The following is a 15,231-nucleotide window of genomic DNA, read 5'->3' on the forward strand; positions in this document are numbered from 1 at the left end:
TCAAACAAATACAGGCTTCTGCTAAAATGAACATCAGGTTTTAGTGACAGAACAAGTAAATATTGACCAGTGGAAAGGTAAAGCCAATATTTACTCTGAGTTTCCCTAAATCCAAATGTTTACAGTAAGTGAAATGGAAGTGCTGATCCACAGATTCCCATTTGTGATACTGCCTGGCCCCAGGGCAGCAGGGCTGCCATCCAGGCCAGTGATTCTCCAAACTATTTCCACCCTGAATATCAAACATTTCCAAAGAAGGTGCTTTCTGTGGCTGTGGGCTTGAGCATGGTGCTGACCTATATATTAAAAAAGCAACAGAGAGATGGAATGAGAGATGCAGAAAACTGGAGATTATTAAATCTCCAGTGTCAGAGTCAGGAATTTGATCAATATATGAGATAAATTCTTTGCACATGAACTCATGAAGGAGAACAAATAGAAATACATTCCCCCTTTATGACTGGAAAGGAAATGTAGACAGCAGTGTCCCTGCTCACTGGTCAAATGGAAGGTGGGCATGGATGCCCGGAGTGCTTGGCTGGCAACCACCACGCCGTTGCCTCTCCAGCCACCCTCTGCGTGTGTGACATACCAGTTGGTGGCTTGTCCCACCTGCAGGCTTAAACATCAGAATAGCCATGCTACAGCTGGAGGCCTTGCTAATATCTAGGTCCAAATCCATCTGAAGGCAGAGCACGGGGCAGTTTGCCCAGGGTGACAAGTGGCAGAAATTTATTCTGCTCTAAGGACTCAGATGTGTTTTCTTGCCACTTGACTGTCCAGCTCTGCCCTGCAGGAGCTGTGTGTGCTCTTCTGCTGCTTCTTCTCAGACAATGGCGTCTTACCTTCATGCACCTTCTCTTTGTATAAAACTGCCTTTCCTCATTCCTCCACCTGGACACGGTGGAGACACCGGAGACAGTCTCCAGGTATCTCATCCAAAACCAGAGGACTCTGTTTCAAGCAACACCTACATGCCTACCAAGCAGGCATCAACTCTCAGGTACCAGTCCTGTGACAATCAGGTTTGCAGAAGGGAAACAGAGTGAATCTTTTGCAGAGATTTGTGGGCTGATTTTAGTCTGAAATCCAGATGAAGATGGAAATCTTGATCTTTTTTCTCAGAATGCAGTATCTTGACAGGCTGGGACAGCTTTCCTGAAACACTGGACTTTGGGGTGAGGAGGCTGCATTCTGCAAGCAAAACTTTTGGGACCTGATTCACACTTTTCATCTATTACATTCTGCAACAGTTGAGATGCTAGTATTGAAATCCATATTTCTATGTTTTCAAAAGAAAATATAAATATTGACTCTTTATAGAAAAATTGATTGCATCTATACATTTCTGCTGTGGTTTGCTCTGTGTGCATCAGCATTTTCTTAGTGGCTGAGCATGGCCAGAGCAGCAGGAAAGGCACAGCTGGTCAGACCTATGGGGAGCTGCCCTGTTCTGTATTTGGTCTATCTCTGTTCGCCACCAATATTTGTCATATTGCAGTAAAAGTCACTCCATTAACCGATTCCAGCAGCTTATGGAGAAACATGCAGTCCAGCTCCATGTTCAGGCTGGCTGTAGATCAGGTGTGCTGCTATTCCCAAGCTCCTGAAGAAACTGTCCTGTAAGCAGTTGGTGTGCTCTAGGAGCGGGCGACTTCTTCTCAGCAGGATCTGTGGCCAACAGATGTTGTTAGGAGGCTTGGTAAGAATTTTAAACTGTTTGCAATTCGTTCGGCCCTTTTGTGTTGTTAGCCCTGCACTGGTGGGCTCCTCTGTGGCCTGAAAGTCTCTGTTATTTAGCAGCTTCTTTCACAGATGAAGAGGTTTCCCAAGGGGGTGTCCGTGATTTCAGTGATAGCTGGGGAACCACCTCCCAGTGCCGCATCTGGGACACAACTGATGGGTTTGTGATCGCAGCCAGTTTCCTATTAGAACTCATCCTATTGCATTTTAGAGCTCTTATTCTACCTGCCCTTTTAAAGGTGGCACCTCCACCCTTTGAAAATGCCCAGCCTTAATCCTTCTTGATCCTTCACCTTTCCATTAAATTCCTTATTTCTTTTTGGCTCCCAATATTTTCCACACAATCATGTTAGTCTAAGAAGCCTCCCCTCCTGCTGCTATTTACGGCCACGATGTTTTGATTTCCATGTCACAGATGTTCTTTTTAACGGATATTTACAGTCGAAAGGAATGGGGATCTAGCTGTGCTGATGGGACAGAAATAGAGCCACATTATCACTCCTGCATCCAGGCATGAAATGCAAAACCAAACTTGCAGAGGACTAAATGTTTTTAATGCAGGCAAGGCATTCTATTCAGCGCTGAGTTCAGTGATTTATTATCAGGACAAGGGCCTTATATGCCCTCATGTTTAGCGCTCATGTCTAGGGCCCTCACCCAGTTTTTTTGAGTATTAAAATGGCAAAAATATGGCAAAATATTTTGGGGTAAGAATATTGCTCTGGTGGGAGAAAATACTATGCTCCTTGATACTTTAATTACTAGCTATTTCTAGGGCAGGGAATAAGAAGGTGCTTGGAGCTCTAGATCCAGCTGTTAGGAAAAAACTAAAACCTTACACCCCTCATTGAGATCAGAGTCAGGCACCAGGCCCATTCAGGTGGGTCCAGAGCCCTGTTTATGAGAGGTGGTTGAGGATGAGTCACAGAGGGCATTTTAACCCATGCTTTTATACTGAGGTAGAGATGAGCCGGGGAGCAGGGCTGTGACTGCTCCTGCATCAACCGTGAGGCACCTGCAGGCTCACTGCTGCTTCAGTGAGCCTCTTTAGCCTGCCCAGGACTTGCACTCTTAGGTCTGAGTTTCCAGGTAGCAATACAACCTCTTTAGTAACTTTATTTTTTTGCCATCTGAGGGCTCAGAAGCAAAGTGAAGCTCTAGATTTTTAATGACTTTTGGTAGATGCCCACAGCAGAGGTGCAAGGCTCTTCATACGGTCAGTGTGTTGTTGTCTGGTTCCTGCAAGTCCTTAGGAGAGAAACATGAGTGCCAGCCAACCCAGAAGGAGCTGCCGTACCAGCCCTGCCGAAGGCTGCACACAGCATCAGGAAGTGACCTCAGCATCTTGGCTATGGGGATCTTCCAGCAGCATTTAAAATTGACTCCTTCCAGCTGGCCTGTCAACAGCTAACAGCACTTAATTGTAGGAAGAGCTTTTGCAGGACCTGGCAAAGCAAGCATGACTCCTGCTGCTTGCAAGCTGCACCCAGTCCCTGATGGCTGGTGTCCGGGGGAAAGCAGGATGGGATGATGGACACTGGAGTCCCAAAGGTTACCAGTCTGATGATTTTCTGAGCAGAGAGGGGAACAGCCACTGTGTCTAGGCCATCATTGAAGGCAAAGCCTGGGACTGATGAGCACCCTGGGGCTGGCTACTTTGTTCAGGTCTGAGACTTTATAATACAAGCAGGGAGTTTTCAGGTACCACCTGCAAATAATTTCCAATGCTCCTTCCTATTCCCTGCTCCCAAAGCAGTGCTGCTCCTTTTGCAGAGCTGCTGCATGACAGAAAATCCCATGACAGGCTTGAGTAAAAGCAAATGCAGCCAGTTTCTTTTCCAGGCTAGTACCCTGCCTCATTACGGCGCACGGCCCAGGCTTAGGGAACAGAGAAAGAAAAATTTCAAGAACAGAGTGTTTCTTTCCTGGTTCACCCTGTTTCTGGCCAAAATAATTTAGGGCCATCCTGAGTTGGAACTGAAACCAACAATCTTCACCTTATTCACTTGTCCTGACCCTGGGGGCCACACACTGTTACCATCTTCCTTCCTCCAACTTCATTACGAGGATTCTCGCGCCTTGCTAACCTTCCTACCCGCATCCATGCTTCTATCAGTCCTCCAGAAGTGACAGGAAACATTTCCATGCTGCTCAGGTCTTCAGGACAGAGCTACCCCTGGCTATGTGCTAGGGAGGCGAGACCCTTGGTTTATCTGCTTTCACTTGCCTTCCTGGGCCAGGGCCCGTATGAGAAATGAGCAGCAAGACCTGTGGCAGGCAGCACTGATTCTGAGCCACTGCAAGGTTATTGCAGGGAAGGGTCACTTTGTATTTGTCTGCTCTTACAATTTTTTATCTATGACGCCTCACAATTGGCCAGTGAACTTTTGATCCTGGCAGAGCAATTTGGGGACCAATGCTGGACTTCTTGCTGGCAAATGCCAGCCCTTGTCTTCTACTCTGGGAACACCAGGAGCCCCACACTAATTTCTCACCCATGTCACCATTATTTCAGAAGTAGCCTGCTTCCCCTTCAAAGAAGCTTAGGGAAAAGTCTCCTCTCAAAATTTCCAGGAGCCCTCTGAGGCTGACTGACCAGAAAGTCTGGCAGAGTTGAGTGGGGGAGCACAGAGTCTGGGGACACGTCTCCTTGGATAAGAAGCCCTCCGGGCTATTATTTTCCTTCTACACTTAACTCTATACACATCCTTTTTGGACCATAAGGGCAAAGAAGCAGTTTCTGTTCAATCTCTAAGGCAGAAAAGGAGCAAACAGCCCAAAGAGAAACCTCTTTGGATGGTGTCTTCAACCAGACAAGGGCAGGAGAACATGGCTTTCTGCTCGTGACTTGGCCTGCGCGGCCCAACTCATTGGTCTCACGCAGCAGCCCGTCAAGCCCCACACACACCCCAGGCTGGAGGTTCCACACCTTGCCTTTTGGCTGGGGACATTTCACAGGAGCTGCAGTGTGAAGGGGCCACAGGAGGAGTCTGGAGAAGAGACCTGAGTGAGTCCCCGGCACACAACTTTGTATCCTCAACCGCTCACAAAGACCATGCAGGCTAATGAGAGATTCTTGCTGGCCTGGTCTAGGTGGCTCTTAGACATGCTGTCCTGGAAGGTAGAAGGTTCTCCCAACCCACACTGTCCTACCACACCCCATCTTTCTCACTCTTCTTTGTGTGGGCTTTGGTGACATTTTAGAGATCCCTCCATGTCCTGTACTGCGTCAAGTGGTGAGCTGATGCTTAACAAATTCTCAAACTCATGTAAAAATCTTCAACTGGTTGTATGAAAAGCAGGTTTCCTCCACAAAGAGCTGTTGGTTAGTGATGTGCAAGCAAGTTCGCAAACAGCAGAGGGGCTTGGGTAAAGAAAATGGTCATGGGGATACCGTATTGCTCAGTGTGGGCCTGGGGAGATGGTGGCAGAACTAGGATGGCTTTTCAATGTGGATCTGAACTCTCTGGCAGGAAATTATATCGGTAGCAGGGACCACAGGGTACAAGCCACCACTGTCTTTCTTTCCCTGTCCCTCAGACACACTGTCCTGCACATCTTTTACCAGTGAAGGGACTGCATCAAATGTTAAAGACTACCAAGAAAAAGTTAGAGAAATGATCCCATCCTGCTTCAGTGTACAGTTTTTGCGATGTAAAAGGAGATTTTTTTTGCACAAAATAAACATGTTCTTGCCTTTTCCCCCTCAGGAATGGATTCCACCTTGAGTTAAGATTATATATAGAGCCAGAAAAAACTTCATGTGGCAATAAAACAGTCTGATATTAACCATGCTCCCTCTGGGGCTGCTGTGAAAGTTTCTCCCCCTGCATTCATTACTGGTTTAAGAAAAAGTTGCACTAACTCAGTTCTTTTGGAAAACTATTTCTGGAATGACTCTTGTTCCAACGGCTTACATAAACTGGCTCCAACAGCTTTGCGGAGTCTCAGAGGCTCAGCTGGAAAAGACCCATTAGATCATTCAGGCCATCATCTGCTGGAGTGAACCTCTTGCGCACAACTACAGCCACCACAGGCTTTTAGGACAGGCTCTGGTCTAGCCACCTTTAGTTTCTACCCAACCTGTTTCCTTCTTTTCCCAGTGTTTCTGGGATTTATCTTCTTTTCATTCCCTTTATTACCAGGAGCTTCTGCCCCATCCCATCCCCCTCCCTGGGCATCTGTGCTATGTCTGCAGGCAGCGTTGCCCTGCCCTGCTTTCTCTCAGGTTTTATGCCTGTTTTATGCAGTTGTATGCCATGGCAGGGCTGATTTCACTGCTCAGCTACTGCCTTACCTTTTTTTCCCCTTTTTTTTTTTTTTTTTTAAATTTTTCTTTACAGTTCCACCTTGGAAAAAGTGGAACTGAGAATGAAACAATGAGCAGAGCAACTGTGATGACAGTGGCAATTGCTTGATGAACTGTAAAGGCTGCCTTTGTCGTGCATCGTATCTGTGTGTTTGATTGCCTCTGCAGCAGAGTGCATGTGCTATTTGAGGCAGCCCCTCAGTGCCACTGGTCAAAATGGATAAAGAAAAATGCAGGTATTTGTGAATTTTCCTTATATTGGACATTTTCTAGTGTCAAAAGGGCTTCAAGCAGGCTTTGATACAAGAGATTTCAGATATGCCCTGCTGATCCAGCAAGAGAAAGAATAAACACTTCAGGTGATTTCTAAGAGTCTCCCCACCATCCTGTCTCCTTTATCCCATTTCACTGAACCATTAGGAGATGGCAAGGCAGGTGTTAGGGCAAGGCCCGGAAAGAAATTGGTTTTCTAATGGATTTTTCAGACTGGGGCTGAGGACGTCCACTTGCACAAGCGCCTGAAAATCCCAATATCAGGACCTAAGCTCTCCACTCATGCACCTAAACTAAGGGAAACTTGGATGCTTTTGGAGTAAAAAACTGGTCCTGAAATACGAAATGCAGTTTCTAAATGAAATGCAATTATTCTGTGCAAGATCAAAACCCACAAATGAGAAGCATCCAGGACAGCAGCTCCAGCTGAGTAAGATTGTTCTGAATTCGAAAGAAACATGTAGCCATTGTTTTGGTACAATGATTTACCAGAATTTCCTGAAGATAAGACCATATAAATACATCTTTAGACCACAAATATCTTTAATCTATAAAAAGCAGTTTTCAGAACAGCTACAGCTTTTAAAGCAGTCCAAATATAAAGTCTGTGATGCTAATGCTAAATCGCTTCTTTCTGAAAAATGGATTCGTAAGCTGCAGTGATCGTTGAGACTCTTTTAGCATACATCAGAGGAAGAATACATGAGGATCTTGAAAACCATAATGAGGAGATGTTCCTTTATATGCTAAATATAGGAAATATATTTAGAACTAGAAACCCAACAAATGCCTTCAACATTCAATATAATGCAAGACCAGGAGGCAGAGGTGCCTTCAGCACTCAGCAAAGCTTTGAAAAACTTTAACAAAAATCAGAATAAAATGTTATACGTGATATGCTATGACAATGTCACATCCATGTGGAAAAAATAAATACGTCTGTAATATTTAGATACTGACAAAAATAGCTTGATAGGAAACACTGAAATCTTGGTCACAGGAATAGTAGTTGCAAAGCCCTTCTATCACTGAGGCTCCTCCTCAGATTGCATCTCCTGAGATGCACCAGGAGCTCTCCTGCTGAGGAGCTGGGATCTGGTGTATATGGGAAGCACGTTGTGCCTGTTGTGTCCAGTACAGGAGAGCAGGATTCAACTTGTCTAACTGTAGGTGTCTGCAAAACAGAGGCCTCCATCAGCTCCACAGGCCCAGGCACCTTCTGAGGTGACGGAGGCCTTTGCCACGTGGGGTGTGAGAGCCCGGGGTGCGGCGAGTCCCCCAGACCACACTCTTTGTGTGACTGGGCTCCTCTGACCGCCATGGGGGTGTGACACATACCATGCTGTAGACACATGAGTTTGAGATGCTACAGTTAGGAAACCAACTTGATTATCTTTGCTAACTGTTTATTCTGAGCAGGACCCTCCTCAGCCTTGGAGCTTAGTAAAACATATTTTTGGTCATGGAGCAGTCAAATTACTGTAAAAAACATTAGAATTTTGTGATTTTTGTTTTCAAATGAATCATAAAACCAATCACTTCAAATTTCCTTTTCCACAATTTTTTTTTCCACAAAAACCCTACACTTCAGTATGGTGCTTCGTGGAAGCAGGAGTTCGGCTGGGTGGAATTCAGCTCGCCTAATGGCCATGCTCTGCACATCTTATAATGCCTTATTTTCCCACGGCCACTTAAAACCCTCACTGCAGCCCTCCCAGGCTCTGCATGCGTCCAGGGCTCTTGGCAGTGTCCGCAGGTGTCCCTCCATGCGCTGCTTTCCCAGCAGAGTGTTGGCAGCTTCTCCCCTGGGTCCTGCCTACCTTTACGTGATCTTCCTCAGGAGCCAGAGGTGGGAACCAGGCATGTGCTCTCCACCACTTGTGCAGTGCCAAGCGTCTCTGCCACCCCATCGGAGTGGGAACCATTTTGGATTTGCTTCCTCCATTAGTTGCTAATTCTCATAAGATTGAACAAACCCAGAAATTCTGAATTAATTTTCTTCTGTCAGATCCAGTTGAAATTGCCCAGTGGATCCAATGTAAGTGCACAGGTAGGTCTGATGACGGGCAAGCACAAAACACAGACTGTGTGTTCATTCAGCGCTCATTTCTGGTGGAAACCGATCTAACGTGGCTGGCCTGCCTTTGGACAGATGGACATGGTCCTGGGGTGGGTCTGGGTGGTGAGATATGGGGAGAGGGTGCAATGATGCATAACACGGGCAACTCCCCACCTCATGTTTCCCTCACGCTATAAGAGGTGCAGTCTGTGCAATGAGTGTGGCTGCTGTATGAAATGCACCGGTTTAAATATTGTCTGCCGAAGTGTAGCTCTTCCCTCTTGTGCATGTGAATTGTCACATACTTTAATCGCATGATCGTGTATTTTGATTTCTACTGTATAATAGCTTAACATTATTATTCACAGAGTTTCTCTCCTTTGTTCTCATTTCAATGAAACCGAGACAATAAAATGTCAAGAAATACCAAAACAAAAGCAAACCTTCTGTAAATGAGGCATTTAGGTGGCAGAGTTGACAGAAAAAAGATGGTGAATGCGCCATTATGGATTTAGTGTTGCTGTGAAATAACCTTCATTTCAAGATGCAGTTTCTGTACTGTTTTCTGTTTGTTTGATTAATATTTTACAAATTCTGACAGAAAATGCATCCTGTAAAGTACAAAAAATAACATCCATGGTAATAAACAGCCTACTGAGTCTTCTCTTCCATGGTATAACTGCAACTGAATAAAATAACACTGACTAAACTCAAAAGGGGTTTTTGCACAAAGTTACAGTTATATATGGAAGAGAGTTATTTCTAAATAACTATCATTGGTTTTATTCATAAAGGCTTAGGCATAGAATGGAAAATAGATTTAAATGATCAGATATTTCCCCTGACTTGCTTTGAGTGGCTGGAAACCTGGGAAAGTGTCAACACGTTATAAACAAAAGCATGCTTCATTTATACTTCGTGTGCCTCATAAAACAAAAATATGGCTTGCAGTGAAAACAGCATCTGTGTATGTAATCTTACATCTAGCATAACTCCAGACTGCTTTTAGCCTGGTGGTATCAGGGATTTCGTATTTCTGAGGCTGCCTCTGCAGTCACAGCCAGCAGCTCCTGGTTTTAAGCCATGAATTTTAGGTGTGCACAAAGTTGTTTATTTGGCTCAGGGATCTCTTTTGTTTTATGTAGGAAGGTCCACGCATGTGGCAGAGCATATAATGTGGTTGAGGACCTTCTGAGGAGTGTTGCCTATGAGCGATGGGGTGGGGAGGAGGCCTCCTCCCAGGAGGCAGTACCTTGGTGGGGAGTTGGGCTGGAGACCAAGGGGATCATCTGGTCTTTCTCATATCTGATAGTCTCCCACCATTGGGATTGGTGTTGGATGGGCAAGGAGCACTCCAGCTGGGGATACTGCTGCCAAAGGGGTACGGAAGCAGCATCCCTCTGCACGAGCACATGGATTTGGGTGATCCTGTGCCACAGGCTGAACGGCAATAGCTGGTGGAGGGCCTGGGCTCTCCCACCATCATGGTAAGCACTGAAACAGGGGCATCAGCTGGAAACATAGCTGATGCGAGTATGAGACACTTATGCACACTCTCATATCTCCCCTGATCAGGAATCACGGTGTTTATGCCAAATAACAGTCCTAATTATAATTAGATTCAAACTGAACTCCTAAATCACGCCTAGATTATATTTAACTGTAATCTACTATAATGCAATGGTTAATCATATCTAACTTTAATACCAGCCTAATCCTTCAAATGATTTCTAATTTAATTCCAACCCAAAGGCAATTATCTCTTGAAACTTAAAATCTAAGTCTTTGAGTTTAATCACCATAGATTTAACCCTAAAACTTATCTAAACCTACAGTCACAAACAAAAACCTAATTGTATGTTTTAACCTTCAAAGTAACCTATTGCTAATTATAGCTCAGTACTAAACTCATACCCTTATCCTAACCCCGAGTAAGTCTAACTGTGATCCCTAAGCCTGATCTACAATTCTAGTTATAATGTCAACTATAACCTTAACCTAACATAAATTCACTATATAAAAGGAAAATAGCAAAGCAGAAAGCTTATTTTCCAGGTGGATGTTGCACACACACAAGGGAAAGACGTCGTGAGCTTCAGCTTGGCTTTGAGGTCTAAAATGGATGTCCTTGCATCCGTCTTGTGCCAGGGAAGGGACACGGAGGTGAGGCCTCCCACAGGCATGTGAGCCAGAAGCCAGTGCTGGAGCTGCAAGCAGAATTATCTTTAGTACACAAAATTATTCTGTTTTCAGGGCTTTTTATAGCTACTGCAGCTGCGGCTGTTTGAGGGCTCACAACAGCCCGTGATGGTTAATGGTGGGTCCTGGCCAACCTCTGCACAGAGACATGCCCAAATGCACCTGCAAAACTTTTGCCTTTGTCAGGAAGGGTGCCTCACACTTACCTCCCCCCTTCCCTGACTCAAGAGGGGTCTCATCCCCTGCAGCCAGCTGTCGAGGGGGGGCCTCAGTGGGCTGGGAACCCCCCGCTCCCAGGCAGGGACCGCAGAGTGGGGGTACCAGTGCAGGCAGGAGCATGTCTGAGAAGTGAAATGCCATTTTTTATATTGAATTTCTGTCAGTTTTACTAGGATGTAAATTATAACCCTCCTTCAAAGCCCTGGCTCCCACTTCAGTCAACTACAATCTAACCACAAGATACAAATATCACGGAGATCACTGGCCTCATCACCTCACTGGGGTCTTATCCGTGGCCTTTTCCACTGCATTAATTTGCACTGTGCCGTGGTTTGAAAGATAAATCTCTTTTCACGCACTCCTGCCAGCCCCCAACAGCCTTGGTATGTTTCTCTTTGCAGTGAAGCCCCGAGCGGCTGCGATGGATTAGTGGCTGCCTGTGGGTGCTGCTGCTCTTCACCCATATAGGAGCCGCTTGCTTTCCACCAGGGTGGGATGTAATATATGACAAAAAGAAAAAAAATGAAACTGTTTTATGCTGGTGACCTGATTTTTTTGAGGGGAAAAAAAAAATTACATTCTGCAATTAGTTAAAATAGTTTTGTAGCTGCAGGTATGATTTATCTGGCTTGCTTTCATTTCTCATAAGAAGGGAGCATGCACCACCCACATATGTCACGGGGTTGTATTTAATGCAGTTATGTTGATGTTCACAGTCATGGTGGGGGACCATTTCTGATGCATTGTGGTTTCTGTGCATTAACTGACTGGCTTCATTTTCCTGCTTTTGCTGAAGCCTGCTCTTCAGCTATTTGCTCTCATTTCTCTGTGCTGGGGTGTGGGAGCAAGTCGATCTGTTTCTGTGCAGAGATGCACATGTGTTTGCCAGGTCTCTCAAGCAGGGCTGGAGTTTGTGGCAGCCTGGGTGGGAGGGCGCGAGGGGGGACGGGGCTCTCCCTGTCACTCTGCACGGACTCTGCAGTGCCCTGCTGCCCCGTGGCCTCTCCCGAAGGTCTCTGCAGAGCAGAGCTGGGAAGGCACCACTGCCGCACGCCACTGAAGGTGAGGAAAGGCTTGGCCGCTGGATGCAGGAGAAAACAGATGTGACAAGTGGGATGAAAAGGTGGCTCCTTGCTGTGGAATTTCACTTATTTCCCTGCTCGCTTCATCTGAGTTTAGGAATCTCGGATGGTGAGATATCGCTCCTGATATCCCCTCAATTCCTCCTAAGCCTCCTGTTTCCAGCACAGGACGCCTTGTCCCAGCTGCAGCTGCCCTCTGTTTGCTTTTCTGTTTTTTTTGTGAAGTGCCTGCAGGGAATTTTTTTGAAGTCATGTAACAGCATCGTGGGGGTTTGAAGGGTTCTCAGTGCTAAAGGGAAACATGTGGTCCAACAGTTTACGATGCGGGGCTGTGAGTTGAGCAGCACGGGCTCTGCAGAGCCAGGATGGGCGACGTGCCGGGGTGTCAGCTCCCTTGCAGAGCCAGCTGGACTAGGTGAACTACAAATGCCAGACCCCGTGTTCGTGACAGTGGGTCCCTGACTGGCACAACATGGCCCCCCTGGGGTCATCTCCAAGTAGGGGTCATTATAAGTTGGGGCTTTCCGAGCCTGAAGGAAAGCTCGGAAGAGCTGGAGTGAGCCCTGAGGGAGGGCTGGGAATAGAGAGGTGCAATGCATAGGCTTTTTTCTTGCTCCATGTGTAGGTTTATAGGGACGATATTGACTCCCTGGGGGCATGAGGGAGTTCTGCCCTACAAGTCAAGACGAAGCAGAATCGGCATATATAGAGACCCCCGACACCTGCACAGCTGTGAGTATGATGGAGGGACACAGTCCTGAAACTGGTTTTTTTAAAGATACAAAACGTGTACTATGGAGAAAATAAAAGAAACTGAGCAAAAATATTCTTGTTCTGAAGACTGAACTTCAACATTGTAAAGAGAAGCTGCACAGGGTGCTGGTACCCACTGTGCCAATCATGGCATGATTGAAAACCATGACACATTCCCCCAGATCACAAATCTGGCTTTAGCATGGTGTCATCTCTTTGGAGAATAGATCCTAGGTTTTTCTTTACCTTCCAGTGTGTGTTTTCAGGTTCTTGCTTACATCATATTTTCTGTGAAATGTTCTTTCTCCATTATGAAAATATTTTTATTTAGCAAAAATGAGGAACCTTATGTAGTTCTATGACTCCTGGAGCAAAAGTTCAAACATTGCAGCAACACGTAAGCTTTGGAAACAGCCTTTACTTTTTGAAGCTTTCCAGCTTCCAGCATTTCTGATACTTCTGTAACAAATGAGTCTAAAGAGGAAAATCTGGTCCAACTCCATTTGCTCTTTTTGTGCCTCCTTTCCTCTTGTGGAATTGCTCAGACAAAGCCATTCCCCTCCCAAAACTGTACTTGCGGCAGCACTGGATAAACCACTCAGCTCGTTCTGGACGCTGCTATCCGAAGAGGCATCAAAACCCCATCTGATACTTTACTGCAGTCTTGTAGAAGGAGCCATGCATATGGCCAGTGTCTCTCTCCCTGTTATTCCTTTTTACTAGCTGACTTTGTTTCAGAGAAGAAAGATCACCCTGAGCAGCTCCCTCCTCCCAGTGCTTCCTTCCTTCTCCCCAGGGACAGCACAACATCCCCCATCCTCCCCATCCCAGTATTTTGGGGAAGAGAAGGTGCATTCCTGGGAAGGGATGGAGGGAAGGAGAGCATCTCCAGCCTCCATTTTTCCTCCTGCCTGGACAGAAGCTGTTCAATGCGCTGGGATTGATGGGGCAGGGAGCCCAGCACTACAGTTAGGGAAGGGCTGGGCCCCAAGTGCAGGGAACAAAGCAACTTTTGTGGGTACCCAAAAAGCCAGCTGAAATGTCAACTGACACTAATCTTGTTTGGCACTGATATGTGTAGTTGGGATCTCCTAGAGCCTCGAGGTATCCTCTCTCTGACCGTCTGCAGCTGTTGGGCATACTTCATTGTGCCTCGACGGGGACAGTTTGGGCCATCCCCAGCACCTGCTGTGCCAATGCTGTCGCCAGTGCTGGCGAGGAAGGATCTGCTGGTGCGACTGGAGCAGGGTGCCCCGTGGGCCTGTTGGTCAGTGTGCTGCTGATGGAAAGGTGCTGGCCTCCTGCAGCAGCTGCTCCCTCTGCTGCAGGGAGGGAGAGGGGAGGAAAAGGGACCAAAAATGCAGAGGCGGAGGGAACAGGAGTGGTTACAGCCAAACTCCAAGAAAAGTAGGCAGGAGCTGCTGAAGATGCTGTAGGAACCCATGAGCATGTCTAGAGGCTAAGTGGAGGCTTCTGAGTTCAGAGGAAGGTGGGTTACAGAAGTGACATTGCTCATACTCCCATCACTCTGGGTCAGAGGAAACATGTATTTAGGAACAGGTTTCTAAATCAAAGAGAAAATGAAATGGAATGTGTGAGTGGTTTGTAGACTGATTTGGTAAATAGCTCAGTTTTCTTTGAACATACACTGAAATCCTGGAGTAAATCCATGAGACCTGGATGATGGTGCACTGTCACAACAACACAGTTCCTCTCTTGCAAACACAGTACTGAGCAGCTCCTTGCTGCAGTGGATCTGCTCCACTGAATGACCAAGGTTGGGAAGGTCCTCTGGTGGGCTCTAGTCCAACTTTAAGGATAACAACACAACAACCTCCCACAGACCTTCCCCTGGCCAAGCCTCCAGAGCAGCCACCTCTCTGCTGACGTCTGAGTCCTGGTCCTGCTGAGCTCCCTCCACGGAGGTGCTTCAGCACTCTGTGTGACCAGGTCTTGCCACCCATACCTGGCTCTGGCACATCTCTTGACCTGCAGGATGCACCTGGCAAATTCTTTTCCACCCATTATTCTGCCTTTGTAACTGCACAGAAGCTGGCAAAAGAACTGAAAGCCTAAAGGCCTTCTCTTGCCGGCTAAGGAATTATTGGCCAGTGACATCCTCCATCCGCTGCCCAGCACAATATGGGGAAGGGCTGCAGGTGGCTGCATCAACCTGAATAGCCAAGCAGCAGGAAACACCCGCAAGCGGGTTTTCAGGCTGTAATGTCAGGAAACCGGGCTTCCAGGTTCCTGACTCATGACTTCCACCGGCCGTATTGCCCAAAGCCCATGCTGGCTCTCCCACTGACACTGGGCTTCTGTTTGCCCCTCCTGGCTCCGTTGCAGCCCTTCTTCACTCGCCACTTGCTTCTTTACAGATATTCCTGGAATCTGCTATGTGTGGCCTGAAACTTTTAGGGTTTCTTATTGTTTCCATTCCCCGGTGCTCAGGGGAAGGGGCCAGCAATGCCCACGCTTCTTCTGAAAAGATATGGGGCTGCTTTTCTCTGCTCACACTGTGCCCTGCATAGCCTTGGGCAGGGCTTTCACATGGGTGTCTCTCTCATAATCACCTACAGATTAGGTAGCTGGAT

The sequence above is a fragment of the Phalacrocorax carbo genome, chromosome 18 (assembly GCF_963921805.1).
Source record: "Phalacrocorax carbo chromosome 18, bPhaCar2.1, whole genome shotgun sequence".
NCBI lineage: Eukaryota > Metazoa > Chordata > Aves > Suliformes > Phalacrocoracidae > Phalacrocorax > Phalacrocorax carbo.